Source organism: Varanus komodoensis, unplaced genomic scaffold (assembly GCF_004798865.1).
Source record: "Varanus komodoensis strain SLA01 unplaced genomic scaffold, ASM479886v1 scaffold3, whole genome shotgun sequence".
In the NCBI taxonomy this organism is placed as follows: Eukaryota; Metazoa; Chordata; class Lepidosauria; order Squamata; family Varanidae; genus Varanus; species Varanus komodoensis.
The window spans coordinates 21,259,428-21,286,996 of record NW_025335761.1 but is presented as its reverse complement, the minus strand read 5'-3'; the positions used below and the strand labels follow the sequence as shown (position 1 = coordinate 21,286,996).

General features: G+C 46.5%; 1 long non-coding RNA gene across 4 annotated transcripts; it reads right to left on the bottom strand.

Annotated features, from left to right (window-relative positions):
* On the bottom strand, positions 1-22,258 carry LOC123026953. Of its 4 annotated transcripts, none has more exons than XR_006415418.1 (5): positions 21,394-22,258; positions 19,919-20,083; positions 2,350-2,524; positions 790-1,026; positions 1-631 (listed from the first exon to the last, which is right to left on the bottom strand). It is a non-coding gene; the product is annotated as an uncharacterized LOC123026953 (long non-coding RNA). The 4 variants fall into 4 exon arrangements; XR_006415417.1 differs by having other exon boundaries at positions 2,424-2,524; XR_006415419.1 differs by lacking the exons at positions 19,919-20,083; positions 21,394-22,258 and adding exons at positions 2,721-2,914; positions 6,770-7,621 and having other exon boundaries at positions 2,424-2,605.
* Between the last annotated feature and the right edge of the window lie 5,311 nt (positions 22,259-27,569).

Here is a 27,569-nt window from a genome sequence, read left to right as displayed (position 1 = left end):
CTTAAGAAGCAATGGGAAAATATGAGGGTTTCAAATGGAAAAGTATGTCATATGCATGCACATATTCAAAAAAAATATGTTTAAGGCAGGGAAATGGCAGAGTAACAAATCTGTCCAGAAGCACCATCAGTTTTTATTTTGATTTTCCTGTGTTCGGGGTAAAACTTGTGTTTAAATTTAAAAGGAACACTGAGGTGCCTTTAGTTTAGAAATAAAACAATGTGGATCATCGTATTTTGAAAACATTAAACTAAAAATTGAGTAAGGTGAATGAATTATTAGTAAAAACTGTCTTCATAAAATGTACAGAAATATAGTTATTAAAAAGCAACATATGATGGCAGAGAGTTTTGAAGCAACTGGAAACGAGAACTCGTTGGTCATGCTCTTTGCCTTGAGTTTACCAAGAGAATTGCCTGCCTCACTAAATGTGCTCATAGATAGCAAAAAGATATTCAAGAAAATCCTTCCAATGTTACCTGAACTTAGAGTGTTCCTTGCTTGGTTAATGTCAGCTGCTCTTTGAGCTGTTGATGGAGTGGAAAATCTGTACATGCTGGGGATGAAAGAATCACGGAATCCTATCCATCCAATTACACAGTTCATTTGCGATTCTGGCCATATGACAGAGCTGTATGCAACAGAAAGCTTGCTTGAGACAGTGAACAGGCAAGAGGCTCAGTGAAGCACAGGCTCAGGTTCTCCTGCTAAAAGGACCCTGAAGCTGTAATACCACTCCTCATAATATATATTTGTGCTTTTATAACCACTAGAGTCTAAAATACTTACAACACATCCTCCCACTGACTCTGTGGGGCCCCTCTGCCGTATGTTAGACATATGCAAGGCACATATGGAGGAAAGCTCAGCAGGTCTCCTGGAACTGTGACTTCTTCTTCTGGAATTTGCCAGAGCTGCAAGCAGACTTCTTTCAGAAATACTCAACTTCATAAAATCTGGTCTGTTTTTTGATGGCTGGTGTGAACACAATTCCAGACCAGTGGAGACATGGGGGACTGACTGATCCTGAAACAAGTGAATGAAGGGCTGATCAATGCCCAGGACTGGAGACCATTATAATAGCCAGACACAAGCATAACAAGGCAAGCATGACAGCAGTTGCACTTCTGGGCTGCGGTGTGGGCTGCGGAACCATCAGTACGCTGATGATACCCAGCTCTACCTCTCGTTTTCCACCAATCCAGGTGAGGCAGTGGCTGTACTGAACCGGTGCCTGGCCGACGTAATGGGCTGGATGAGGGCCAATAAACTGAAGCTCAATCCAGACAAGACGGAGGTCCTGTTGGTTGGTGGTTCTGGCTTTGGAGAGGGTGAACTGAACCTTGTTCTGAATGGGGTTGCACTCCCTCTTAGGGACAAGGTTCGCAGCTTGGGAGTGCTCCTCGACCCAGAGCTTTCACTAGAAGCTCAGGTGACAGCAGTGGCGAGGAGCGCTTTCCTCCGGCTTCGGCTGATCCACCAGCTGCGCCCCTATCTGGAGTATGACTGCCTCGCGACAGTGACACATGCATTGGTGACTTCCCGTCTCGACTTCTGTAACGCGCTCTACGTGGGGCTACCCCTGAAGACGGTCCGGATACTTCAACTGGTTCAAAACAGAGCTGCCAGGCTGCTGACAGGGACTGGGCGTTGTGTTCACATGACTCCAGTTCTCCATCAGCTTCACTGGCTTCCCATTGAAGTCCGGGCCCAATTCAAGGTGTTGGTGATGACCTATAAAGCCCTAAACGGCTTGGGTCCTGGTTACCTGAAGGAGCGCTTGCATCCATATATGCCCAGCCGCCCCTTGAGATCGGCAGGGGAGGCCCTTCTCCGGGAACCCTCCATGAAAGAAATTAGGAGGGTGGGTACTCGGAGGAGGGCTTTCTCCGCGGTGGCGCCTAAGTTATGGAACGCGCTCCCCAGAGAGGTCCGCCTGGCGCCGTCGTTATTTGTTTTTCGGCGCCAGGCGAAGACCTTTTTATTCAAGCGGCATTTTAACTGTTAACTTTATTGGTTTTATCTGGCCAGGACGGCTTATTTTATACTGTACTGTTGTATTTTAATTTTATATTTATATTTTAATTTATATTATAATTATTTTAATTTATTGATGTGAGCCGCCCCGAGGCTTCGGCGAATGGGGCGGCATAAAAATGTTTTAATAAATAAAATAAATAAATATTTTAAATAATAATATAAATAATAAATAAATAAATAATAAAGGTACCCCGTTGTACATTTCCTAACAAACTCCAGGTCTGTGGGAATGGCTATTGACTGTGGCCATCAAGAATAACTGCACACATCCGTGTGGTATTTTGTTGCATTCAGTTCATTTAAGTCTACCTGTTCTCTCAAAAGGAACCCTTCTGTCATCCATGCTTCTTCCTTTCCTCTTGCATAAAAACCAGGGAACACACCTTGCAGAACTCTTAACATTGAAGTCCAGGGCCCGAATCTTCTCCACCTTCATTGCTTAATAGGCTCACTGCAAAGGAGTCCTCTTTTAAGAAGCAGCAATCTGGTGTCAAAAGAATGGCTGACATCAATTTTGTTGAACAGCCAGACAGCCAGATGCATGAAGCCATGAAGGAAAGCTCATCTTAACATGGAACAAAATGCATTAGAACTATTCGTTCATCAAATAAATTGTAATGAGTCAAAAAGCATTTTGGAAGGCAATTTGAAGCAGGTAAGAAAATGCTGAGCACATGCACCTTGTTATATGCATTTACATGTAATTTGGTCCTCAAGTGTTGAGACTGAAATGCACCTTGCCATTTCCACTTCGAAGAATCTTTGTCAGAAGAGGTAGAAAATATTTTTGCCTGATGCTCTAGATGCCAATGCAGAGATCAGAAGTTCTTGGAGTACTGACTGAGAACCACCCATGAGCTCCACTCAAGGTATTCTGTGGAAAGGTGGTAGAAGAGCTGAAAATATCTGTGCCTGATTTATTATCGCTGAAGATCCAGATCAAGACCATTTTGATTGGAACCAGATCATCAAGACCTTTTGGCTCTGGCCTCTTGGCAGAGCAGCAGAGGCACAGGCTGGGAGAGAGTGCTGAGTGGCCAGGGGACTGGCGAAGGCAAGGTAGGAGCTGGGCAGGGGAGCAGAGGGCCAGGAGCAGCGGAGAGGAAGTGGGGGGGCAGAGAGGCTAGAGCAGCCAGGAGGAAGCCGACAGGCGGGGCCACCGGCCTGAGGGACTGATAAGGTGTCCCTTGTCTGCGGCCCTTAGCTGCGGCCCGAGCTGTCCAGAGACTCCCTTCCCTGAGACACAGAGGTTTGATTGTTTGTTTGTTGTTTGTGCTGTGCTGTGCTTTGTTTTCCGCGTGTGTGTGTGTGTGTGTGTGTGTGGGTTTTTGTCTGGGAGAACTGGGTGAATGAGAGGAACTGCAGGACAAACAAGGCAGGGGACCAAGGTAAGGTCTCGGAAGGGATACCGATGGCAGACCAGAAGATGGCCTTGGCGGGAGTCACGGGTGTTGCTGTCCGCTGCGAGAGCTGCGACATGTTCGTCCTTCTCCCCCAGGAGAGGCAGGGATACACTTGCCCTCGGTGCAAGATGGTGACCCTGCTAGAGGAGGAGGTGAGGTGCCTGAGGGCCACGAGAGCTCTCCAGGCCCCTCCGGAGCAGCCCCCCTCTGGACAGAGGGTTGAGGGAATGGCCACGGGAGGAGCAGCTGCGGAGACATGGAGGTATGTCACCCACAGGAGGAGGAGGCCAGCATGGCCTCCTCCTTCTCCTGGCACCAATCTGGAGCTGGGAAACAGGTTCGCTCCACTTGGGGAGGCTGGGGCTGATGAGGCCTCGGGGGACCAGCAGGACCCCCAGCCTGGGACGTCAGGCGGCAAGGGGGCCGCTGTGAGAGAGGCGAGGGCCAGAGCAGGGCTGCCCACCAGCACCGGGAAGGTACGGCGGCGGGTGATTGTTGTTGGGGACTCCCTGCTGAGGGGCACTGAGGCGGCGGCGTGCCGCCCCAACCTGGAGACAAGGGTGGTTTGCTGCCTGCCGGGCGCACGCATCCGGCATGTGAAGGACAGAGTGGAGCATCTTGTTTGCTCCGGGGGTCACCAGCCGCTCCTGGTAATCCATGTGGGCACAAACGATGTGGCCAGGCAGGGTGTGGTTGGGACCACCAGAGACTTTGAGGCCTTGGGGAAGAAACTCAGGGAGCTGAAGGCCCAAGTGACCTTCTCGTCAATCTTACCCGTCCGAGGATTTGGGCCAGGAAGGGACAGGAGGGCCTCCGAGGAGAACGACTGGCTTAGGGTATGGTGCCAGAAGGAACGCCTCGGGTTCCTCGACTACGGCACTCTTTTTCTTGCCAATGGACTTCTGGCAAGGGACGGATTACACCTCACGAGGATGGGGAAAAGGTCCTTTGGAGATGCTCTAGTGAGCTTCGTCCAGAAGACTTTAAAAGGGGGGGGGGGGGGGGGGGTTCAGGCCCCACAGTAACGTGTCTGCACTGGACAAGTGTGCGGGGAGGATCAGGGCTCTGGAAGCAGGGTTTTAGAGATACTGCAGGGACTGACAGGACTCCTACAGAGAGGGGCCAGGTATCAGGGAGGATGGGAGGAAGGAGGAGGCTGGGGTTTGCAGGGGATGCCGTATGAGACGAGACTGAGGGAACTGGGTCTCTTCAGCCTGGAGAAGAGGAGACTCAGAGGGGATATGTTGGCAACATACAGGTATGTGAGGGGATGTCACACGGAGATGGGTAGAGACCTGTTCTCCCCTGCAGAGGAAGGCAGGACACGCTCCAACGGAGCGAAGCTCAGGGAGCCAAGGTTCCATTTGGATGCCAGGAAGCACTCCTGACAGTCAGGACCCCGAGGGTGTGGAACGGGCTTCCACGAGAGGTCGTTGAGGCCCCATCAGTGAGGGTGTTCAAGGATAGGCTGGACGTCCACATGGTGGGCATGTCGTGAGCGGAGCCGGCTGGTGCCGGAGGTCAGACTAGATGGCCTGGGAGACCCCTTCTGACTCGCTCTGTTTCTCTGTTTCTATCAAACAAGCTTCCAATGCCCTGGCTTAGCACTCATGTTCTTTATAGTAAGCTGCACCTATGCTGTATTTGATTTCCCTGAAAATATTAACCATGAAAGAGCCTTTTTCATCCTCAAATCTATTATTCCCACAATGCAACACTGGTTTTAGCAGTGATCCTGTTGCAGAATTAAAATACTGTTAACATTAATTATGTTTGCACTTTGATTTATAGAACAGGAAAAATAGTGTTTGCATGGTCATCTGAGCCCCCCAGCAATTTTCAAGTGACTCAAAAGTAAACAGCCAAGAGACCTGCTGGAAAAGATTACCCTTGACCCAATGAATAAATAAGTGCAGGCTTATCTCTTGCCTTTGTTTTACCAACTTGTCTGAATTTTATAGTGAAAAACCAAGATGTTTAACAGTTCCATGTCACTGCTTACTTGGATCCCAATCACACATTTTTTGCTTCCACTTCTGCTGCAGTGTTCGTATGACATTAATTTCCTCAACATTTTAATAGTTTCTTGCTTGCAATTAGGCAAGGTCTAAAGAAAATACAAAAGCATACAATATAACTTCCATTTGCCTGTGCGTGGGAAACACTGAATACTGCTGCTAAGTTTGCATAGCAGATCCAAATGCATAGCAACACATTGGCTTGCTCAGCTTTCCATCTTAGTCTTGTCAAAATAGTTCTGTTTTCACCAGTCCTGGTACAAACACAGATTCCCAAGTGACACTTGGGGTGCCTTATAAGATGCCTATCACATCCATGCTAATTAAACACTGCCATATACCTTCTGCAGTGCATAGGAAGGAAGCCACAATCCCCAGGGCAATGACTCCAGTAGTTAAGTCTAACAGAACAGATGTGATGCGGAAGATCAATGAATGGACTGCCCAAATTAAAAAAAGGAACACAAAATGTTTAAGGTAGCCAGCCACAGCAAGTCTGATTTTGATGGGGGTGGTCGTGCTGGAGGAACTGAATTTGCATTTCTAAATCACCCAATCATCCACGAAAGGAAGGCAACAGCTGCCAAGCACATCAGTGAAGCCCTGCTGGATCACGCCAAGGTCCATCTAGTCCAGCATTCTGTTCACAGAGAGGCCAAGCAGCCGTCCATGGGAAACCCACTAGCTCAACATTAGTGCAACAGCCCCTTTCTGCCCAAGTTCCCCAAATACTGGTGTATATGGGTTTGATACAGGTCTTACCTGTGATACTGCAGGTAGCACACAGCCATCAGGACTACTAGTCAGTGGTCATGACTACCCTCTGGTGTGAAGAAGGGGCTATGTAGGCACAACTAAAAGCAGCTTCCATAGCATCAGATTTTTTATGAGAAAAGGACAAGCCATTACATGCATCCACATCCAGTGCTAAAAGGGCTCATGGAATACACACATGTAATAGGAAGTGCTTAACCCTTCCATGGCCAGCCACCTTTTTCATGAAATCCCCTCCGCTACTGAGCTGTTCTTCTATTATTGTTTTGGATCCGCATTTACCTCACAAAGAAGGGTCTCTGAGGTGAAAGCACCAGAGGCAGAGAGAAGGTGAAGGAAGGAATCAGTATGTCCTTTTCGTAGACCTTTTCTGTTGTCTCTCTCTCCCTTGTGAAGGCCCTTTGCTGTGCAGAAGGGTTTGATGATTGATTAAACACAACTCCGGTGTAACGTTTGACCCTGAATCAGACCCTGAACCTGCAATCCTCCATCCAGTCACAACCAGCACTCAAGTGACTGGACTCTGTTGCTCACCTTAACTGAACTTTGGTGGTTCTATTTTACATGAGATGATCTAGCTCCAACCTTTGGTTTATTAGAATGGTGAAAAATGTCAGCTCTGGACCAGCCAACTAGTAAAGCTTTGAATGGATCAGTTTTTTTCTTCTGTAGAGAACTTGTAAATTGTGCATTTAATATTACACATAACACAAGTTATTGCAAAAGACTTCCAATAACTGAGTATTATAAAATCTATAACTTAAGAGAACTGAGAAGTCTGTTTGGCATAGTTTCAGTTTATGCTCTCTATGCTTATTAGTGGCTGATTCAACATGTAGACTCATAGCCAGTTATAACCACATCATTTTATTATTTGCACAGATGGGAACTTGTCTAAAAGTACAGTTTTCTCCTGGAGAAGAATCAGCATGTTTAAGTATCTTATTGCAAGCTTGTTTTTCTGACGCTATCTGGGATTAATTACTTATAATTAAAATGGAAGCTTTAAGCCTCTTCCAGTGAATATGTATTTGGGGAGGGCCTGATCCTGAAATCATATATTCTAGTGCCCCAGAGCTATCTGACCCAAAAGTGCCTCTGTTTTATCAGCTAGCGCTTCACAGAGGCACACAGATGGACAGAAGCAGAGACTTCTTTCCTGCTATTGTTAGGGGCATATCTTCCTTAAACACAGTCAAGTTTTAATATTCATTCTCCCATCACAGGAAAACTTGGGAGCTGTAGTTTTGTGAAAAGGGACTAGGAAATCCCTGATATAATTCTGTCTCCTGCCAAACTACAGTTTCTAGCATTCTTTGGAAGCCATTAAGCTGGTACAGGCAGTCCCCAGGTTACAAACGAGTTCCATTCCTGGGACAATAGAAATTTGTCTTTATTATTTATTTTTCGATTTATATCCTGCCTTTTTCCTACAAAGGGCTCAAGGCAGCTTACATCATTCTCCTCCTCCATCTTATTCCCACAACAACAACCCTGTGAGGTAGGTTGGGCTGAGAGTCTGTGACTGTCCCAAAGTCCCCCAGTTGGCACCATGGCTGAGCTGGGACTAGAACCCAGATCGTCTGAGTCCCAGTCCCACACTCTTAACCACTGCACCACACTGGCTCTAAGTCAAATCCGCATGTAAGTTGAGGCACATATAGTCAACCTTCCACATTCACAGGGGTTAGGGGTGCAGGAACCCCATGAAAGTGGAAAAACTGCAAATATCTTTAGCCTGCCCCCACTGCCCAAACTCACCAATGCCACCTCTTTGCAGCAAGGAAATAAGGGAGAAATTTCCCTCTTGGAATGGCCAGGGCAGGAAGGGAAGGCCTGCTTTGGAGGCCTCCCTCTCTCCCCTTTTGCTTCTTTTCTCTATGATGATGATCATTTCCAGCAGTAATTTTAAAAAATTAATAGGCTTGATGGCAGTTCTTCTTGTATGGGTTGTTTGTAACTTGGAGATATCAGTACAGCTTGAGTTTAATGGGCTACCCCCCTAGTATGTCAAAACAGAGTTCTCACCTTTCCTTGAGGATACTGCAGCTGCGCAAAGGCCTTGCTGACACCACTGCGCTAGCCAGCCCAGTGAACACAGCAGGCCAATGCATCTCAGGAAAACCCACAGGTGGCATTTCAGAATTACATCTCATGGGCCTGCTGATAGGACCGTCTGCCTGAAGCTGCTGTCTGCTGGCTGAGCTGGACTACAAGTTCCATCACCCTAACCCCTGCCCCTGCTGATGGGGTGGTGGACGATGTAGTCCATCACTTGAGGGCACAGGTTGGGAAAGGTTGTCCTAAGGAGGTTAAAACACAGTTCTAATCTTGTGTATACAGTAACCCTGCTTCTGTGTTCAGCTCTCCCTCTGAGATTTAGAAACATAGAAACAGAAGGGGTCTCCCGGGCCATCTAGTCTGACCCCTAGAGACAGCCAGCTCCACTCATGACATCTGAAGCTAATCACTGAAATGCCGCTGAAATTCTTCCCACCTTTGCATGTTTAAAAGAATAACAAAGCCTACCTGAGATTTAAAAAGATAATGCACAATGTCTCTGCCAACCTGACTTCATGAGCTGACAAGCTAAAGATGTGGATAGAAAGGTGCTGGATCACATCTGTGTTCCTTGATCCTGCACCCTGCTATGCCTCCAGTGTGAATGCGATAGAACCAGGCAGCTCTTAAAGCAGCAGCCCATTCGCCCTCACAGTACAATCTACACTCGGGTCACTTAGCAAAGAACAGGAAGAGTTTTGGGGGGTAAGCAAGCCCAGGTCACAACTTTGCTATGTTATATAGGTTTTTCACTCTCTGAGGCAGCCACAGATGAGTGTGTGGTGGGAGGTACATTTGTCAGGCATATCGCGCCTCTTAAAGAGGAAAAAAAAACAAAAACAGCAAATTAAAGCCATGTGTGCTGGAAAAGAATATATTTTAAAAGGCTCCTTCCTGGCTTCAGACATGACCTAGTGCTCAGAAATTTATCATCGAAATCCAGAATCATTAATATTGGTTGTTAAAGATCAGCCTTGGAGAAGCAGACAGAAGGACAGCTCTGAAAAGCCTCTCCCACTCCACGTGCTGTATTTCATTTACGCAGTCGAGTACATAAAAGGTGAGTCCTCCTGCTTCCTATGGCTCAATAAGGAATAGCAGGTTTTGTTTCAATTTGGGAGAGGTTAGGCAATGCCTGAACTCTTGTGGATGGGCTGAAAAGCTTAGGATATAATCCTATACATATTTAGACAGAAAAAAAAATCCTTCAAATCCCAACATTTCATGCTGGCTGCAGAGTGCTGGGAGTTTTAAGACTGCACCCCAACCCAGTGACTGCTGGGAGCCAAGGCCTTGTAGGGGATCTACAGAATGCCACAACTCCCTGTCATTCACAGAAGAATTCATATATGAGGCTCTTTTCAGTCCTGAAGATGATCAACTGCATTTTGATCCGCTACATTTTTTTGCTAGAAAAGAGAAGCCAACCACCAGACTCCAGGGATCAAGCTAAATAAATTAACAAAGTCAGCCCTACCATTAGGTAGAGGCAGCTGCTTTAGTTGATAGATGTTGTGGAGTCGAAAATGGAACATGCAAACTCCTATGCTAGCTTGCTGCCCTCAACATCAACAGAGGATGCTGTTCCATGATCAATGCAGAAAATATTTTTTAATTAATAGGCTTCATGGCTTGTGTATGGAACTTGAGATGTTCTCTTGTCCTTTGTCCCAGGTAGCAACATGTCTTGGGCCAACCCTGAAAAACCACAACATGCTACTGACAGAAAGAAACTGAACAAGTTTCTTGTTGATGAGGTTCAAGCAAACAAGCAACAATAGCTCTTTAGCTTACACAAATGATGCAGAAAATTAGACATGATGGAGGTCTATAAAATTATCCATAATAAGGAGAAAATGGATTCTAGCACGTGGGGTCAGCCCCTGAAGCTGCATGGTAGAGGATTAAGTATTGCGTCCTCATACAGTGCTTAGGTAAATTATCTCAAGTAAGCACGAGATGGGATTTCCAGAGTCATCTGGTTGGGCACTGTGTGATCCAGCATGGATCTTCTAAGGTTCAACTTTCTTACGACGTGCACCCCAACTCCCCATCCACACATATCTGTAGTGGTATGAAAACCACATCTCCTACCTACATAGGTGTCCCAGAAAATATATGAATACTAAAAGGACATGGGTGGAACCAACCTTGTGGGTCCTTCTCACCTGTTTCTCGCCTAGCCAGGTGATGTACACCCATGCTGCAGCATCTTGAGATTTCGGTAGAGAGAGGCACCTTATTGTAAGCTACATGCATTAATGTGGCCTGTACGCCACCACGGACTCCAGAAAGTTGCACATTAAATGCAATCCTATATTGTACGACAGGTCACAAATCCCCAAATTTCTGCTCTGAAAGAAGTGCTACCATTTAAAATCCCACTGATAATATGTGCAGCACAGTTCTTACACGCTCCAGAACCATCCACTCCTGTCCGTAGTTCTCTCCCTTTTTCCTGGCCTTGCTACTTTGGGAGTGCGTGACAGAAGCTGGGAGATAAAGGAAATGAAAGTGGTAAACACCGCTCAGCTCCAGGATTTACAGCCTTGGCCTGCGTGACTAGCTAGCTCCCTAGCTCCCTCAGCAGCCAATTTTTTTCACACGCAGATTCGGCTAGAATTGCTCCTGGGTCAGGTCCTTTTTTCACAGCCAGCTTTGTGAAATGTTTGCAGAGGGGGAGGAGAACTCCCAAAAATGCACCCTCTGAAGAGAACTGCGGGGAAGTGAGAGGCTGAACTCCAAAACTTTCTCTCCCTTGCCTCCTTTCCCTTGCTCACCAGCAGAGCTGGCAGTAATTACGAACAACAATGCTTTGCGGCTGGGAACAGACTGAATTACATTACATGCAGATTGGCAGATGGTTAGCAAGTGGAACCATTCTTGCAAAACTGGGATGCTGATTTGCATGTGCAACCTCTCCAGACAAATCCAACTGTTTACTAATAAAAAAGTCCCTCTTGTAAATTAGGACCAAAGAGCCTAGGTTTGCCTATGGCTGCTAACCATTTTTATGGATAATAGCAAAGTCTACATCTTTTAGGTCTAAGAACACTGATAACAAAAATCATTCTTTTTTTTCATTCTTAATGTTATAACTGCCTTAGTTGTCTCATAAAGGACTCCCAAAATGGTTCACAGTGTAACTGCAAGATGAATGTTTTCAATTTCCATAATTTTCAAGGAATTTTGATTGGAAACCAGTCTGGCATTCTGAAAGCAACAATCTTCACAAAATTATTCTGTATCTGTTACTCCCAAAGCCAGTGTGTAGTGCAGAAGTTGGCAAATTGGGTTGGGCTGGAGAGGATGGCCAGCCTTTGGTGAGAGTTATTGGGAGCTGTAGGGCAAAAATGCCTGGAAAGCTGCAGATTGCCCATTCAGGGAAAGACGGATGGGAGAGACCACCCAAAACCTATTTCAGTGAGAATAATACTCTGCTTTTGTTCAGGAATAGAGATGCATTTCCCTCAAGTTCCTGTTTTTTAAGGTTATAATGTAGTTTTGTCTTGCAGGAAGCTGCTTTATGCCCCACTTAAGAGTCCTTTTGAGTCAATGCTTTCTACGTATTTGATGACAGCCGCCCCTGGGTTTCAGGCAGGGGTTCTCCCAGCCCTGTCTGCAGTCTGCACTCAGGGCCTTTTGCCTGCAAAGCAGATGCCCGACCACTGACTCCAGCCCTCCCCCACCTTCTCCGTAGCCTGCTCTGGCATGGCGCTCCCCACTGCACTATGGCAGGCAGCTAAATGCTGGCAGACCTGCCCCCAGAACCAGAGACTGCAGCCACCGCACTCCTGTTGGCACCTCCTCATTTTGGACGGGGCCGTTGTGCGACCAAGTGGCCCACTCACAAAGCCCCCTGCCTGAGAAGGAAGTGAACATACTCCTCTGCCCAGCGATGGCAGTGTGCGGAAGAGAAGCCCTGGGACCTCCGGATGCCTGCTGTTCGTGGCAGCTGACAAGGCCAGACTCAGCCAAGCGCTCTTCCCACCTTCCATACCACAGGCTTGCCAACTGCTTCCAAAATATGTATCCACTGGATTAAAAAAAAAAAAACCTCCAATCATATCGTTATGAACACGGATGAAAGATGGTTGGAGGAAAAGTTCTTTTTAATTTACAGAGTTTCAGTATTACAAGAGTTCCCAAAATCTTTAAAAAATTCTGCTGGTCTCCAAATTATTTCTAAACCCTTGGCATGCTGTCAAACATTTGAGATAGTTTTGTGGAGTCGTCAGCAGGGACATGCTGCTGGAACAGCAAGCTGAGCCGGGATCCAATTTAAGCGAGCACGAACCTGTGGTCCGCTCCAGCTCTTGGTCTCAGGGGTCTGGCATTCTGACCTGGCCTGCTCCTGAAACATTCAATAGCGCTGATTAAGCATTTCTTAACACAGCTCTGACTCGAAAATAAATTCAGTACCATGGTCCATAAGAGAATTTTTTGTTTATGCCAGGAAAATGGTCTTTGCCTCTCATAGGCTGACAGGAGATCTATCTGTCCAGGAAAATATTCCTAATATGCTCTTAAAAAATAAAATAAAATGCTTCTCGGAGGTTGCACCAAAAACAGATTTTCAGTTGTCCTTGGCAAGTAGGTTTATATTTTATCCAAGGCAAACTTTGGTCATTAAAAACAACAAACCTTAAAGACAAATACAATATTACAATGACATTATTGTCACATCCTCTCAAGAATACTTTGACCATTAATCAGTCCTCTATTTAGAGCTAGGCTGTCAATATGGCCCCTTATATAACAACTTAAAAATAAAGTCTGAAAACTCACTGTAATGAATGGCAGGGAAGTTTTTTGGGTCTGTGGGCACATCTGACAGTTTGAGAGACTGTTTTGGGCACCACCACAAGATGGCTGCCATAGAAGGCATAGTGAGTCACCATGGGCAACTCACCTGGCCCAAAAACTGAATACAAGGCAGACGTGGGGCCTGAGTCCCAGCAAACTGAAGAATTGCCTTGCACCCGCTGTTCAGTGCCAGCAGAAACTTATTTCACTGAAGGCAAGCTCTTTGTTTCTCCATTCCCCCTCCGGCAGCCAATGCTTCCCACCCACAGGCCTTTTCCTCTTTCACCCTTGGTCACCACCCACCCACACACAGCCTCTCTCAATCCAACCCACGCGCCATGCACACAAACACAAACTCTTGGATCTCCACCCAGACAAGCACTCCATGTTTCCCCCCACGTAGCACACGCAAGCACCCAACTTGCGCCTCGTGTGTGCATGCACACATGCCTATTAACATGCACTTTACAACTCCATGGAAAAGCCCACTCGCTTTCTTCCAGTATTCCTCCAAATGATCCCTTGCTTAAAGCCTTTCTGTCACACCCTCTCATACACAAGCACACCCCCACTCAGGCTTCCACAGTCCCCCTGCTTCCACAGTTGCTCTCAGAGGGCTCTCTGCTGTTCCCCGTAGCCAGGCGACCATTGTCCTACCCAGGCCCCCTTTCCCCCGCTGCCACGGCTCTCTTTAGCTCACACGCCATGTAGCAGACAGTGGCAACAGGGTCTCTCCTTCTTTCGCCCTTTCTTTTTCTTGGTGGCTGCTGTGCTGCAGAGGGAAGGGTCCGCCTGCTGCCACCCACCCACTTCATCTCCTCAGAATGCCTCTGCGCCCCACGTGCAGCTCAGAGGCATTCGTGGGAAGTTAAGATGCAGGCCTCATTTTGCCCCAAGTCTATCTCTGCTGCCATGGCATTTCCCCCCCTTCTTACAATCTTTGTAAGGGCTACGAAAATGATGCTGCAGTGGACACCAGCATTAACATCCACGGGCATCTTCTTGCTTCCCCTGCTGTACTGTGTCTTTGGTCTAATAAGCAAGCATTACCAGGCTTTTCCCATGCAGCTGGAGTATCTCTCTCGAAGCACAGAAACTAGTAGCTGGTCAGGAATTCCTCAAGATGAAAAACTCCACTTAAAATAAATGGATGGGTGGATGCTGATGCTGATGCTGCTACATCGAAACAACATCAAAACACCAGCCACAGGTGGAGAGGCCTTTCTGAAGACTGGATGCCCCCATGCTGTATCTCACAGGCTCGGCACTGGTACCTCTTCCATATACAAACAGACTGGATTAGTTCCATTTTGTTCTGCGTACCAAAGGAGATGGCTGCAGAAAGGAACTTCCCATATCTCTCATCCCCATTGCGGCCCTCTGGGGACCCTCTTCTGGGGTACAGGATATGGGAAGTGCCATTCTGCACATGGTAGCTTTCCATGGACAGAAGAATATTTCTAGATCCAACCAACTGTTCTTAGTGCAACCTACCTACCTCCATGCATTTCCCCACCCAAACATCACCATACCTAAAACACACAATTGACAGCCCTGATGAACGAAGAGGTTACTTTACTCCAGGAATTGTCTCCAGGGGCACATTTTGTGTTTCCCTGAAACAGAACTGATACTGTGTGTTGCTCAGAGGCTGCATACTGAAAGTAACGGCCACTGCCTGTGGTATGTCTGATGGTCAGGCTGCCTGGGAACTGTGGAAGTGCTGGTCTAGGTCATTTGGAGGGCACCAGGTTGGGGAAAGCTGATCTAGTACCTCATCACATGGAGGTTCCATTGAGCTAGCTGGGTGAATGCGATGGACAGACCTCTCCTCCAGGAACCACTTAAGTTAATCTTCCCTCAGCTAACTAGTCTTACACTTCATGGGATTATGCCATGTTCTTGCCTTCACTTCGCAGCAAAAACTTCGTTTCCTACAATTGCTAATGTCAAAAGGAAGGAAAATAGAATTGCTGTGCTGTTTTGCTACTCCAGACAAGGGGGCTTTTAAAGTCGGTAAACCAGACTTTTGTCTTCTTATGTTGAGCATCTGTCTTGTTACATTTTAACATGTATGTCCAGCAAGCCATGTGTAGCCATTTGCCTCACTGCCACACATTGCAGAGCAATGAAAAGGACTGAGAAAGCACAAGACAGTTGCTTTCCATCCCTCTTGTCTTCCATTACTTTTACATACAGCCAAGTGAGATGAAAGAGCACATACTGAAGCACTCAGGTTTAAATTAAACAGCTGTCTTGAAAAGGTTCTCTGGAGGCCTTTCATAATAGGCTGCTCAAAGTTAATAGCTGTTAGTTTATTCAGAGAAAGCTGCTACTGCAAGAGGGGCTCTATTACCAGAAGCAACACCTCCATGTCAGGATCTTCAGAGGAGCTCCCAAACAACCTTGTATGGAACTTAAGCGTAACACATCTCAAAAGTGACAAAAGATTGTCCTGAGGAAGAGCTCCAGGCTGGGATTCTCACGTTCTTGCAGAGCTTTGCACTGGATAGTGACATGAAATGACATTTTTCATCATTATACTTTAAGTATTAGCTTCATTAAGAACAACCTGGGAAAATTCCAGAGAGAGAGTCCACATTGGGGAAGCAAAGAATAGTCCCCAGCACTGTCAACATACTTGTTAAACCGTTCATTTGATCCTATCAAGGGCACTTCTCTCTAGATGGCCACCCTGCCACAGAGGATCCTTACGCATGAGGATTTCACTGTACAATCGTCCAGCCTCGTTCATGGAATTTTACAGAGGGACACATCTTACATTTATAACCCTCCAAAGGAGACTGAAAGGTATATATAACAACGGAGTTTTACGATCTGTCTAAGTGAAAAAAATCTGATCAGGGCCATGTGCTGAAATGATCACTGGCAGGAACTTGCCAATCTATTCATGGGGATTACGGAAAGAGCTGGCAAGATGCCGATTTCCATTCTTTAATTTCTGAGGACAGACATGCATTGCTAAAGAATACAAGCGATGGTGCTGCTCTCAGCAACACGAACTCTTCTCACTTTGTTTCTTGCTGGGTCTTTCTGCAATCACTATCATTTCCATATCTTAATACTGAATGGGACATCATGCTAATGTTGGGATTCTGTAGGCAAGTTTCTTAACCCTGCTTATGAGAGAAAGTAAGATGGAGACTTCCTTCTCACCGTTGTAGTCACTTGTTTCTTGCCTAAAGAAGGTTCCAGGTTGCCAGTTTAAGGGCCCAACTAAACATTTTCCAGTCAGCACATCTTAAAGGCAACAAAACAATTAATTGGCTGCCTTCAGAGGAAGCAGGACAGGGGTCATGCCCCTCCCATATGCTTCCTTTTGTGTGAGAAGGAGATTCTCACTCCCATGTTATATCAGGACATGGTAAACTTGTGCTTTAAATACACACATTTCTTCCAGGCCTCCAGCTTGGCCCTCCAGGGCAAAGATGAACAGCTACTTAATGCCATCACTAGAATTTAGCTTGGTAATGTAAATGTAAATTTCTGTAGGAGTGGGCATGACCCTAAGTATTCCACCACATGACACAATTACGTACTGCAGGTAGCTACCTACCACATATTGTTGTGATATCTGCACAACCGGTGTCTGTAGACTGGCTCAGGTTTCAGGAACAAGGCACTCTGGCCCATGGCTTGTTTCAGGGATTATCATACCCATGATGGGCTCTTGTGTCATCTGAACCTGGGACAGCCCTTTTATTGTGGGTTGCTGAGATCAGCTACAGAGCTGCTTGGCAACAGCCACAACTCCTTGCCGCTCTCTGTGGACTCCCCTGTGCTGCCTCCGGCCTCCCTCACCAGTGAGGGCTCCTCTACTGAGGCACAAGCAACACTGTGGAGGGATGGTCACTTGCTCGCCACCCCCCAAAAATGACAAATGTCTCCACATTTATCTTCAGTAATAATATTTTGTCAGTCTTGTGCAAGGGCGTGCTTGTGACGGATATGTGTGGTTCTTGCTTCATAACGTCCTTGTAACTTTCAGCTGCCAAAGTGAGTGAAGTGCAGTAGGTAATAGACAAAGAAACCGCCAAGGTGAAACTGTATATACACAAATCAGTGCACACCTGCCAAGGACTGGAGGAAAAGGAAGAGGGGAAAGGGGGCAGCAGAGGAGGGGCAGGATGGTCTCTCCCCAAAAGGGTGGGCTGGGAACAGTATTTCACTTAGCAAGGTAATTCTCTCAGTTAAGTGTTGAACTGACACTTTTCACTGCCCTGCTTCCATTCAACACTTCCCCAAGTCGCCAGCAAGGCCAGAAAAGGGAAGAAAAGCTCCTTTCCCCCTCTCCCAGCTCCCTTTCAGAGCAGCTACTTCAAGAAAATTCTCCCTTTACAGACAATCCTCTAAATTTGCACCAGGTTCCCCTCCACCTACTTATATGCCTTTGAATTTGCACAAACATTTCTGACAGTTTAGAAAAAAACCTGCTGCAATAGCCACAGCTGGACCAGGGATGGGTGAACAAAGCGTGGAGGGCGATGACACTGAGGATGGACCAGAGCACTGGCTGAACAGGAGGCAAGACAAAAATCCCGGGATAGCAGCAGAGTGGCAGGGTGGAATCTAACATGATGTCTCTGATCTATGTCAGCTGCTCCTGCACATTGGTGTGACGGACATTGGAAAGGGAAGGGAAGGGAAGGCTTAACGGCTTGGGACCGGGTTATCTAAAGGAACATCTGCGTCCGTATATGCCCGCCCGCCCCCTATGATCGGCAGCGGATGCCCTTCTCCGGGAACCCTCCATGAAGGATATTAGGAGGGTGAGTACCCGGAGGAGGGCCTTTTCTGTGGTGGCGCCCCACCTATGGAATGCGCTCCCCAGAGAGGTCCGCCTGGCGCCGTCATTATTTGCTTTTCAGCGCCAGGTGAAGACCTTTTTATTTAAAAGTTATTTTAACTGTTAATTTATTATTATTGTATTTATAGATTTTAATATATAGCCGAGATGGTACCAGTTTTTAAATTATTGATTGTATTTTATGTATGTTGTGAGCCGCCCCGAGGCTTTGTTGTGATGGGGGCGGCATAGAAATGTTTTAAATAAATAAATAAATAAGGGAAGGGAAGGGAACAGTTATTGCTGTAGTTATTGCAGTAATGGGTCCGCAAAGGAGCCATAAAAAAGTAGAGAGCCAGTATTTCCACTTTCTGGACTGGATGGAAACTTTGGGAAAGTGTTGATGGGCACGACATTTCTCTTGGATCTCAACATTCAAAAGTGAGATTTCGTTCTCATTGTCCCCTTCCTTTTTGATGCACCTATTTTTCTCACTCCTGTTGACAGTATGCAACACAGAAGGAAAGTGACAGGGCAGAACAGCATATATCAGACAGGCAAAAGTATATTCTTGTACACATGCAAAACAATGACAAAAAACACAAAACAAAACCTCTGCATATTCAAAGACCCCACAAAAATTGTTTAAAGTTAGTGAACAAAAAGCAGCAGCAAAAAGAGCGTGGGATGAGGTTTTGCCATGATGGACCTGAGGCTTCATGCCAGAGGACTGGGGAGGAAGATCTTAGCGTGACATGTCTTCACTAAAGGATGAGCTGAAGCAAGAGTCTGAAGCAGTGTGCTGCTTGGAAGACATTCTCTTGGATCTCTCGTGGCACACTGTCTGCAACTCAAACAGCACTGGATCACAAAAATGAAGAATGGGTGGGGATCAAAGTGTGGACGCATGCTCTCAGACTCAACCATCCTGCAGTCTGAGTGCCAGACCTTGATCCTGAAAACACCCCTCTGTAGCCAAGACTGCATTTTTAATATGTTTCCCCAGTCATCAACTTGTTCTCTCGAAATCATTGCATAAATAATCATCCCTCTCCTGCCCTCCAGTTGCTGGAAGAAAATCGGCCATAGAAACAATAGCATCCACTTGCAGCCAGGAGCATGACACAAGATCTGCCATCACGGTCAGAGTGTTGTATGTGCGATTCCCCAACCAGGTAAGAAGGCAAAGGGAGCGTCCCTGAGCACAGTGAATGGACCCAGCAGACCCAGGGAGGTCAGGTCAGGTCCCGAGGAGTCTGCCCACTCTGTCTCTGAGCTCTGTCTCCCTACTCCCACTCAGCCTCTGCTGGGCCCGGCAGCCCTGGCTATTCTCCCTATCAGGGCAGGCCAGACCATGCAGGCATTCCCAGGGCGATGGGAAAGCAGAGCTGGCACCCAGATGAGGGACCCGCTGCACCTATTCATGAGTCAGTCCTGGGTTTGCTGTCCTTCAGCTCTGAAGACAAAAAGCCAGATCAGTGGCTCAAGTGAAAACACAGGTGGGCTCCTCTAAGAATGGGTAATTTTGTCTCTTACTTGTTCCAAATCTAAACTATTTCTAGGGATAAAAAGAAGACTGGATGCAATATAAATTCAGAGGGGGAAAGGGGTGAGTCTTGGCTATCAGATATTTAGCAAAACATAAGTTGGTAATGTACACAGACCCTGCGTATGAGAGGCACTTTGTTTGGAAGTACCTGGAACAAACAACCCTAAGAGTTACAGTGAGGTGGACGATGTGGAGGGGATCACCACATCAGAAACGTAAATTTCCCTATCGTGCACCACACCAGGCATTTCTACCCAGACACTGAGAACGCACATCAACCCACATGAACTACCATTCCCTGGAAAGAGGAATGACTAGAAAACCAGCTGGAGGTTATAAACCTACGTGGGAGGAAGCCGCTTCATATCATGCAAATCCATTGTTTGTGCTAGCTCAATACTGAGAATCCCAAGTGGCAGGGCTCTCCAGTGTTTCAAGCAGGAGATTTGGCCAGACTTACCCAGAGACGCCAAGAGCTGAATGTGGGACCTCTTGCACAGAAAGCATGTGTTCTTCCACTCAGCCACAGCTCCTTCCTTACGCGCAGGGGATCACACTGTGAGGCTGCAGGGTAGACAGCCGACTCTCGCTTCAGGTTCGTAGGAGCCACTGGAGAGGAATGGAGCTACACCAGTCAAGAACAGACAGAGGGGATGTAAAACTGAATCACTCACTCAGTGCAGCTGCATTTAGTATCAAATAATCTACAGTGTGGCAATACAAACAGCACCACCTACATGATTTCCCCTGAAAATCACAACATAATGTGCAAAAGATAGTTTTTGAATGTTGGCAGCTTAAATGAGTTTTATTAAAATAAATATCCCAAGTACTTCAGAACAAACACATCCAACTTAGCTTAGAAAGGGATGAAAAGGAAGCGACTTTGAATTCATAAACATGGTCAGATTTTGTAGAAAGGTGTTCCCTGGGAATCTATGGCTATAAGATGGGGAAGTGAGGCACTTCCCAATTTGGACAGAACCCACCACGGAATTGACAACACTTTTGCAGAACTCGTGGATTTTAATTCCTAAACACTAATCTGAAGGGAAGCCTGCAAAACCTTCAGAAGTGTGAGACACTTCCAGATCTAGTGACCACACAGAAAAAGGGGTACTGATAATGTGCAGTGTTCCCATCTGTTCTGGGCAGCCCGTACCACACTGAACAGGACCGGCCTGCAGCCATCCAGCACCAGCCGCTGGGTGCGCAAATAGTGTTGCAAAAAGCTTTTCCGTCAAGGGATCTGCCCTGCGCTTCTGGTTGGTGCTACTGTGCAAAGCTGTTGTGGGGAATGTCAAATAATTGCTTCAGTCTTAAGCACATAGCTGCTTCCAAACACATGTGTTTCCTTCCCTTTGTGTAGTAAAAATGTCATGGGCTAAGAGGCTCTAAGTGTGACCTCGCTAACATTCATCTTGCGAATAAGATAGCTGGCTTGCTAGTCTAGTATTTTGGGATATTAAGCAAAACCTCACTGACCCAGTTGATAAAAACTTGCTTTTCATACATACACAATGCATTGCAGTAATACAATCTCTTTGTTTTAGGTGAGGCGCCCACACAGCACAATGCTGAGCCCTGAGGTCAGGCTGCCTTGCCTTTCCTCTTCCTCAGCTGCATCCAGCATGACGGAAGGGCATGGCTGCCGAGACTCAAGGAAGGAGTCATTCAGCCTGCCCAGCCTCCCCATCTCACTGGACCTCTCACCGAAGTCGAGGGAGAGCTCCTAGAGCTGTCGATCAGAGGCCCTGCAGGGCTGAGAAAACAGCAAGAGCTGCTCAGTGCCTTGTGTCGAGTGGGCTGAGAGACCTTCCTTGGGAAGCAGCCCTTGTCTCTGGGGCTCGGTGCGCAGCTAGGGAAGACGGGGCAGCCTGGCCTGCCACTCTGCCTGGTCTCCTTCACGGCATTTACTCTGCTTGCTCCACTTACCCTGCCGTAGTCCACGTGCTCCGTTTTATTGGAAGGAGGCATTTCTCCACATGCTGCTTCCTTTCCTCAGTACATGAAACAGGAAGAGAAGAAGAATATAAGAATTCACATCTCTCTGCCCCAAGCGAAGGCAACATGGCTTACTTCTTTTCATACCTGCTCCTTTTTGCTTGAAGCGAGCACTAGAGCAATAAAATGAACATCCATGTTCTTGAATGTGAGTTGGAAGTCTGAAAGAAAAGGGTTTCATGCACGGGCAGTTCAGGCTGCAATCCTACTCACGTTTACCCAAAAGCAAATCCAGCTGAGCTCTGTGGAGTTTACTTCAAAGTAGGCATGCACAGAATGACAATGCTCATAAATGAGCTCATGGCAGGTTATTTGCTAAACACTCCCAGAGTATTTTCTCCCTTTATCCTGTCCTCCCACAGAGCCACATACTTTTTAATCTGTGCCTTTTCATATAAAGTAAAAGCAATAACCTCACTGAGATTTTCTTCTTTTTGAAAAAGAAACCATTTATACCATGATCATAAATTATAGCGTTACAGCAGGAAGTCATTACCCCATCCAGCCCCTGGCTGGTATCCCAAGGTGTCTTCCCTTCACTGTTTCCAGCTGATGGGCGCCAGGCCAATGACAAAGGCTTGCTGTTTGACCAAGCTATGCAATCTTACAAGCAAGACAAATCACTCTGCTTCAGGAAGGTATCAAGTTCACGGTGCTTAACTCCCCAATCTCACCCTGCCTTATCTGTTACTATTTTATATCAGGCCTAGGGAACCTCAAGCCTGGGGGCCAAGTCTAGCCCACAGGGATTTCCCAAAGGGCCATGCTCTCTTCCCACCCTCTCCCTCTCAGCCACCAATCATTTGCTGGTCTCCCCTCTTTTGTGCAATTTTCTTTCAAAGCTTGAAATGCCCCTCCTTGCTTGTATTTTCTGGTGTTTGCGCTCCACTCCTGTTGGCTACCTCCCCCACCCACTCCAAATACAACCCCTGCGAAATTCTCCGAAATCGGGTCTGGCCCTGGGGCTGAACAAGGTTCTGCACCTGTTGTTTATATATACAGCATGATCAACCAGCAGGCTGCTTTATAAGCAAAACACCCAGACCCTGCCTTGAAGGGGCATCCAATCTAAAATGATGAGAATGGGCAGGTGACAAGGTATGGGAAGAGAGAGCGGAGTAATGAGGCATGAATGTGAGTAAATGTGGTTAGATGGACTGATGCTTTGGCGCAATTGGGGATGGGAGTGGAAGCCTCCTAAATGCATGCCACCCGAACTGTTCTTCTACCCTGTTTTCCCACCATTCCCAAGACAAGCAAACAAGGTGGAGCCCCAAAGGAGAAAGGGACAGCATTCAAGCGTTGTTTCTTTATCTCCCCTCCAGATGAAATATAGAATGCTTCCACCTGAGGCTTTCATCATGCAGACATCCTGTCCTATTCGTAGAATTTTACAGTGGGGTCCAAATGAAAATGCCTTCCATTTGTAACCTCCCAAATTTTCCCACCACATATTCAGTCTTTTTTCTTTCTACATCACAGAATGGGTGTAAAATCTCCTTTTTAAGGAGGAAAAGATAGAGCAGCTGTATGGTCTCTTTTAATCAGTAGCATTGGGAAGTTGCTGTCTGGAAATGACCCCATCCCTGTCAGAGAAGTTAAATTTGGCTGAGTGTTCCAAGTACGCCATTTGGGGGTGGGGGAGGCTGTTCCAGGCAGGGGGAGCAACAGGGGCCATGTGTTCTGCATTACCCATCCCTGCTGTATAGCAAGCCCCATTAACCATCCCGTAACACCACATGCTGGGGTCATCTCATGAAGCTGAGTGGTGGGAAGTGTGGAGAGATAAAAGGAAGTGCTTCTTCACACAGCGTATAGTTAAACTAAGGAATCTGCTGCCACGCTGAGTGGTGATGGCTACCAATTTGGCATTAGAGTAGGATTGGACAGATTCATGGAGGAGGAGGCTATCAGTGGCTAATAGCCTGGCTGGCTGCGTGCTACCTCCCTCGTCAGAGGTGGCATGCCTGTGTACACCAGTTGCTGCGGAGCTTGGGCAGGTGGGGGCAATGGTTTTGTCAGGCCAACCTACACCCTTCCTGCTTGAGGGATCCTGTGAGCAGCTGGTTTGCAGGCACCCGTACGCAATACATTGGCCTTTGGTCTGATCTGGCATAGCTTTTCTTCTGTTCATAATTATTATGAATTGAATACTACTTAATTATCAAACGGAGAGCAAAATCACTCCTGTTTAAAAGTACACAATTCGTTTTTCATTATTCTTGTCACAAATATTAATTGTTGGCACCATTATTCAGTGCATGTACCAGTTTTGAAGCACGTGTCCTCTTAAATTTGCAGTAATCCATCTCTCTTTTTACTGCCTGTTTAATTGCCACACTTGCCAACAAGGTAATACATTGCTTAGTACTGCACTTTATTATTATTTTATTATTTGCATTATCCACTTCTTTACTCTCTGAACTTATCAAATATTTGCCACGGAATTTTTGTACCTTTTGTGTAAGATTAGGTATTAATGATACAGGAGCAGAACACAGAACTAAAGTGGGGAACAAGGTTGGTCCTTGGGGCCAGATTGCACTCTTGGACTAATCCAGAGGGCTGGATGTTAGGCCGGGTCCCTTCCCTTCCTATGCCCATTCCCTAAGCTCCACCCCTTAACTTTATCCAGCTCTTTTTGGCTCTATCTGTGCCTTGGCTTACCTGAGGTTCATGGGTCAGCATTCCATCCCTGCTATAAAACACATGCTTTGTGATAATGCAGACTACTTTTCCATGGTTTTGTCCTAACTCTGGAACAGGATTTCTGTTGTGATACTCCTCTCTTTTTCCCTTGTTCCTTCCATGGCATCCTTTGCCACTGTTATTCATCTTATGAAATTTATACAGTCCTTGCAGGCAAAAGGTGAATCAGGATTGGCTAGTGGAGCACTAGATGATTTTCAGTAGAGCAGCAAGAGGTTCTGACTCCTCATGGTTTAAAAATGCACCCAGAAAGTATAAAGAACACCCTGCCATGGATATCAGTCACATCTCTCTCTCAGCCTTCATGTTCTTCATGTAGATGTTACTTTAACAACCACTGCTTCCAGGAGTAGCATTTATGTCCTACCTTTCTTCCTTTTGCAAGTGACCCAAGGTGGCTTGCATAACTCTCTCCTATCCATTTCATCCCCACAGGAACAAGCTTGAGGTGGCTAGGCTGAGAGTGAGTGACTGGCCCTGAGTGACCCCATGAGCTTCATGGCTGAGTGCGGGTTAGCACCCAGATCTCCCAAATCCTGGCCCAGCCCTCTAACCAATACACCACACAGGTTGCATCTGAGCTCCACTGGCCAGCTAATTCATCATCTTCACCTCAGTTTTTGTGAAGCTATGCTAGCCAGTTGTAAATCCCCAACTTACAGCAACTCAGATGTCACTTTATACATTCAGGTCACTCCGGTCTAAGGTGTGTGAACTGCAATAATTAACTCTTTCAACTCCCTTAGAATCACAGAATAGTAGAGTTGGAAGGGCCAAAAAAGGCCACTGGGTCCAACTCTTTGCTGTTGCAATTTATACCATCCCGCTCAGATGGCTGTCCCTTCATCAGCACCCAGCTTTGCACCCTCCAGTACCACACAGGAGATCTGGGGGTCCTTGGTGTTCAAGTAACAAGCAAAGTGGATCACACATACTTGATCACCCTTCCCTTTCTGAAAGAGCGCAACCTTTGCCATTACCTCCAAGCTCAGCTAAAGTCACCCTTGACTTAAAAGCAACGTTCAGCACCAGCAATGCCTTTCCACTAACACAAGTTATGTTCTGCTGCTATGAGGGACCTCTAGCGCAACAGGTTTTCCAGAGAATCCCACCAGAATAAAATTCATTTTCACATATCTGGAGTTTTTCCTTTGGTCTTGTTTTGCCCACTTCCTTTTTGACTACAGGCAAATGTTAAAAGCCACAAAGACATGGAATTCTCAGAAATCCAGGCAAGCACTCCCTTTGGCCATAATTATTCTGCGCTGCAGACGTCCTGAGCAGAAGGCTTAAGCAACAGACAGGCTCACTTTGGCAGTGCACGATGACCGACATGTTGCTTACTGAGGCCGTCTGCTTATTACTTCTCTTCCTCCCCTGGAATGTTAAGAGGGATTCACCGGAAAAGGGTTGAAGTTGTAAAGCATTAAACGATATCCCATCATTTCAGACTGCAATAATAAAGCGTAATCTTATTTTAGAAGAGAGCTTTACAGTCCTGGCTCCGAGTGGGCTATCTAGAGCAGCAGCTTCTCCCCTCCACATGACCTGCAGATGCCCCCTCTTCCACTCAGCCTCAACAGCTATGATTTCTCCCAGACACCTCCATGAAGCACATTCTTAATCCCTGAGACTGATCAGCTCCATCAAGGTGCTTTTTCAGCAGCATGCCACCGCCAGCAGCTCCTAATAACCGTTCAGTGATCATGAGCACTGCTTCACTACATTGCCTCCTTGCATTTTATTTTGCTTTTATTCCTTTCTTAAGCCCATCTGTTTCAATGTATTCTGCAGGGACAAATGCAGACACAATTCATCATTAATTTAGTGAATATATATCTTCTGAAAAGAACAGGACAAAATGTTCTGCAAAGATTGGCAAGCATCAGTGTGGCTCAGGGGTTAGCATGACAGGCTTGTGTCAAGGCGACGTGGGGACAAACATCAGCTCAACCACAGTCTCACTGACCTAAGTCTCTTCTACTCAGCCTCAGTTCTCTTTCTGCCGAATTTGAAGAATGGCTTATAAGGAGAAATGCAAGAGAATAATGATAGTGGCCGGAGGTTTGTGCCTTGACAAAGAGTTGAGCAAGTGTGAAGCTGTATGCATTTGCTCAGGATTCAGAAAGCCCAAAGACATACTAGAGACATATTGAAACATGAAACTTCCACTATATCATGCCACTATGAAATCTGGTATATAACACGGCATCAGCTTTAAGAGAATTTCAGGGTACATCCAAATCCCCAAACTTTCCCAGCCTGGTGCCCTCTAGATGTGTTAGACAAGTTCTGTCATGGCCAATTATGGGCACTGTAGTCCAAAACACTGAAAGGACCAGGCTGAGCAAGTTCCTTTAAGCTGCTGTGGAAGTACACTAACTGCGTTTTGCTAATACACTATGTAATTTGTCTATGATTTACCATATTTTTCGCTCTATAAGACGCACCTGACCATAAGATGCACCTAGTTTTTAGAGGAGGAAAACAAGAAAAAAATATTCTGAATCAAATGGTTTACTAAACTATTTAATAAACTATAACAGAATACAGTAATACCGTATTTCAACCTCGTAAAGTGAACAGCAGTCAACAGTGGCATTAAGAACCATCATCACTGTCATTAACAAAAGAGAGACTTTAAAGTTTGAGTACTCTTCTAGTTTTCGTTGAACCCATAGAACTCATCATTAGAGTCAGAATTTATGAAGCTCTGTTGCTCACAATCACTGACATCACTTTCTTAGTCAGTAGTGGAATTATTGAAGGAATCCACAATCTACACATTATACAAGAGCTGCTGCAGACAATTCAATAACAAATCTAAAAAAGCCAGTAATGTCCACGCTGCTCTACTAGTAAATAATAGAAAAAAACTTCTGACAAAAAATGAGATATTGTACAGTAAATCAAACACACAGCGGACTAAGTAGCCTTTGAAGAATAAACTTCATGCACAAAGGTAATGCTGTTCAAATATCCACTGATCCTAAAAAAAATGTGTCAGATCAACTAACAGATAACTGATCCATGGAAACCTTCCTGATAATCACAGGCACATTCCCCATCACTTCCCCATGGGCTTCATTAAAAGACGGGTTGCCATTTGAAAACACACACCGACCTGTGATTAACAGCTCTCACCTGCTCCGGAGGAGGGGGGTAGAGCAGGGTGCGCCGAGCGCATGCTGGCCAGGTGGTGCCACGTGGTGCAGGCGGCTGGCAGCGTGCTGGCGATGGTCTTCCGGGCAGCATGGCAGCAGCGGCAGGTCTTCCTGGGTGGTGGGGGTGAGCAGTCCGTCTCTCCGTGCAGCCGGTGGGTTAAAGGCCGCGGCTCCTCCTTCTCCACACGCCTCCCCTTGAGCGGCACAGCTCTCACCTGTGCCGGGGGGGGGGGG